The following is a 4,352-nucleotide window of genomic DNA, read 5'->3' on the forward strand; positions in this document are numbered from 1 at the left end:
AAAAAAACCTGGAAAAAAACACAAAACATAGCTTTTTTAAGTTAAAAAAGCTATGTTTTAATTGATTTCAGAGAGAGGAAAGAAGGAGAGAGAGATAGAATCATCAGTGATTAGAGAGAATCACTGATCGGCTGCCTCCTGCATGCCCCCCACTGGGGATGGAGCCCAAAACCCAGGCATGTGCCCTGACCAGGAATCCAACCATGACCTCCTAGTTCATGGGTAGACGCTCAACTACTGAGCCACACCAGCTGGGCTATATTGCCTTTTTTATTTTTAATTCAAATGAGACTAAGGAGACATTTGCATTATTTCATATTCAAAGCCCACTGTTGACACATTTAATCTTTCTAAACTCACCAAGTGTGGTGGCTTTCTCCTGCCAGAGGGTTACATAATCTTCCAGGCACACATTGGAAGCACCAAACTAACCTTGTGCGGGGCAGCTGTGGAGCGGTAATTGCGAGGGGGTGTCTCTGAAGGGCTGGAGAAGGCAGGCCATCTGCCACAGCGTCAGGGACAGCCAGGGGCGAGGACAGCGCGCCTCCTGCGATGTTTCATCTGCCAATTAGCTCTCCCCACGCCAGTGTGGGCTCCAGGCGAGGCGGCCAGAGCCGGGGATGGAACAGAAAGGTCACTAGCACCGAGACCCATCAGCTGCCTGTGCCGGAGTCAGCACAGGACTGAGTGGATGTTGGCATCTCCTCTCAGAAGTGGACAGGAAGCTGTTTCCATGTTCCCAGCCCACGAGCCTGAGGGGTGGGACTGGCATGATCATGGGAGCCGTCAGTCAGGCTACAATGGTGCCACCTGGCTCGGTGAACACACCACGCCGGGTCTCACCCCAGTGCTTTTGGCACGTGGGTTGACCTTCACGCCGGCACCGTCCTTCTCCCTGATGACAGCCTGGTGAACATCTTGTCACCCTTCAGCTCTCTGCGAAGATCTCACCTCTTCATTGTGGTCTTTCCTGGCCTTCTGCCAACAGAATCAGTCCTTCCTTAATCTGAGCTTCATCAATAACAATAGCAACAGTAGCACAGCTGTTGTCAAACACTTACAAGGTATAACAGAATGTGTAATAGAACCCAGGCCATGGGTCTGTTACGGGATTTAAGTCAGCGATTACTTACATGTGCATCTGCAGACATACTTCTCACAAAAGTGCGCCAACACATTATCAGCTCTGATTTACAAGTGAAACCTGGGCCTCAGGGAGATCGCCTGAGGCCACGCAGCTAGGAAGGGGAGAGCTAGGACTTGACTCCCAGTGGGCATGGCCCCAAAGCTCGTGTACTAGTCACCAGGCTGTGCTTTGCACATGGCGCTGTCCTTCCTGCCTCTCTTGTCTCTGTCCTCACGTGATGGTAAGGCATATCCCTGACTAGACATCACTCCCCTGGGCCCCAGCTCCCAGGAGACAGGGTCCGCACCTCTTTGATTCTCCTCCGTGCCCTGGACTCTAGGAGTGCTCAGCATGTAGTGGGTGCTCGGGACACATTTCCTGAATTGAACAATGATACAGGTAAAGAGCTGGCACCATGGTGGGTTGACCCCAATTGATCTCACGAATTAGGTTAATTCGGAGAGTCTGGACATCATGATGGGGTTGAATTTGCTTCCACCAAATGACTCCATGTTTTCCTAGTGTCCAGAGATGTTACAATTCTGTGAAAATGGCCCAGCCTCCCCGGGAAGAGAGATGCCAGTGCCCACTGCAGCCCCAGCCTCCTGAGGCCCCTCTGGGCCCTGTGATGCTCCGTGCCTGGCACTGGGCTGTGCACAGAGTGAAGTCAGACCTTCAACAGCTGCTGCGATCAGATGGTAGATGTACGTGGATGCTGAGGCTGCTGAGAGAATATGCTAGAAGGGCCAGCCCTGTGTGGGAGCCCAGCTCAGGGCAGGAGGGGCCATAACTGGAATAGCTGTGGACACAAGCAGTGGGGAGGCTGGGAGTGCATGCTACTACACCAAGGCAAATTCTCCTTACCCACATTTCCTTGTCACCTGCCCTGTCCATCAGGCATCAAATGATCCAACTCAGAATGAAAGGATGAGAGGAGACAGGACTCTGGCACAGAAGAGGTAACACCTGACTGTTCTGTGATGATCCGGATGATCCTTCCCCTCTGATGCAAGCGATGCTGGGAATCCTCCTCTCCCCTTACTGCTGTCAACGAAGTTCATCAAGGCCAATTCAAGGAGAACAGGATCCCCAATTTGGGATGCAGTGAAGGGGTGAGACTTTATTTAGTGGAAACAGCTCAATTGTGATACAGCTTAGCCAGGAGGCAGCCCAGTGAAGGCAGCACCAGCATGGGAAACAGTCTTGGATGAAAACCAGAGGTGAAGCTGGCTTATGTAAAAAATAGTGCCCACCCCCGGTCTCTGATTGGTCCATTTATATGCAAATAAGGACTCCAAATCTATACAATTTGATTGGTCCAAAGAGCACTGCTCTGATTGGTTAAAATGGAGCCACTCTGATTGGTTGGTGAAACTATAAATAAGGATATAGCTGCACAGCTCTGATGGGATGGGGAAAATCTTAATCTTAGTTGAATTTTGGTCCTAGGAGCTCTCTTATAAGGGTCGACTCAGACAGCAGGAACAGAGTACAAGAGGCTTGGCAGCCCAATCTGTGGCATTTCCCTGAAATGCAGCGTGCGTGAGGGAACTCTGCAAACAATGGCTGCTAGACTCTGGTTATGAATTTGAGCCCAATTAACCATGAAGAGTCCTTTTTGACAGGTATATTCTTCTCGGGGTAACACTACAGAAAATAACAACAGCCAGCCCGATCCAGCATCAGCACCACAGAGGCCTGTATCTGGGAATGCTGGGAAGTGCCCCGCCTGGGAGAAGCCATCTCACCCATGTTTGGCCAAAGCCCCTTGGTTCCGTGCTCTGGCCGGGGAGTGCAGCTGGCACCCGCTGCTCTCCTTCTCCTGGGAGCCCACCTGCTCCCCCTGTCGGAGGAACTTCCTCAGACATGGCTGGGAATGGAAGCCACCACCCTGACAATGATGACTGTGACAAAAACATATTCATGTAACACCTACCCTGCCCCAGACTTTGTTCTAAACACTTTTCACACAATAATTCATTTAAATCTCACAACAATCCATGAAGTATGTATGTATTCCTATTCCTATGTTATCAATGAGGCTGGACACCCAGGATGTAATCGAAGGGGCTCTGGGAGGGTACTCATTGATTGAAAATACCTCTTCCACTAATAGCTAATTTTGCAATTAATGCATCCCTTTTGTAGGACAAAAGTTAAGAGCTCTTTTGCGATGAAATGTCCCCCATAGGAAAACCATAGAGTAACCACTGCACAGATAAGAGAGGTGATGAAAACTTTATGTTCATGAATTTACTCCCTTCCCACCATGCATCAGCTGCGTGACCCTGAGCAAGTTGAACTTCTCTGAGCGCCAGTTTCACTCTGTGTAAAATAGAGATAGAACTGAGTTGTCCTGAGGGTTAAATGAGACAATCCTTGTAGACTCCACCATGAACATTCAGTAAATCTCTGCTGCTGACATTATTATTATTATGACTGGTGTTACCTTATTGAAAATTTGTTTCTCTGTTTCTTTTCTTCAGGTGCCTAGCACAGAGCACCAGCCTTGCTGAGGTGGGAGTGGGGAGGGGGCCGTTTTAATGAGAGGTGAACGGACCAAAGTAATTTTACAATACGTGTTCCTGTCCCACGAGGTCTGATAGGAAACAGGGCTTGAGGGAAGGGTCCTGTGAGGACACCGGCCCCACAGAGGAGGCGTCAGAGGGAGCAGGCTTCCACACAACACGGTGGGAGGGCCCAGGGAACGTGGCCAGCCTCAGAGGTGCGCAGACGTGTCTAAGGAATGGTGGCACCTTCCACAGCCTCAAGTGCTTTTTGCTTCAATACAAGCGGCAAACACAGAATTAGACAGAATGGCCCCACACCAGCCGCACCGGGGCCTGAAACAGCCCAGGCAGAGAAGTCTCTGCTCCCACTTCCAGGGCTTAGGGGGTGTTTTCTTCCCTTTGGAAGGAGTGTTCTTCCAAGATATGGTTGGGCCACTAGGCCAGAGAGGAGGCGGATTTAACCAGATGGCACAGTCTCGTCTGTTACCCACTGCTTCTTATGTAAAGTCTCCATGACACATTTCCTCCTAGGAGTCTGAGCCAGGAATGGGGAGAGTGCCTACTGGGCACCCTGCTTACCATAACTGCCTTCATTGTAAGATAAGAAACTTCACGCTCACAGAAGCTAATGTCTTGTCCAAGGTCACGCCTGGGTCTTAGACCTCTGCCTGTCTCTAAGGCACTTTTTCCCCTCCCATATGGCACATCACTTCGCC

Source organism: Myotis brandtii, unplaced genomic scaffold, assembly GCF_000412655.1.
Source record: "Myotis brandtii unplaced genomic scaffold, ASM41265v1 scaffold18, whole genome shotgun sequence".
NCBI classification, from domain to species: Eukaryota; Metazoa; Chordata; class Mammalia; order Chiroptera; family Vespertilionidae; genus Myotis; species Myotis brandtii.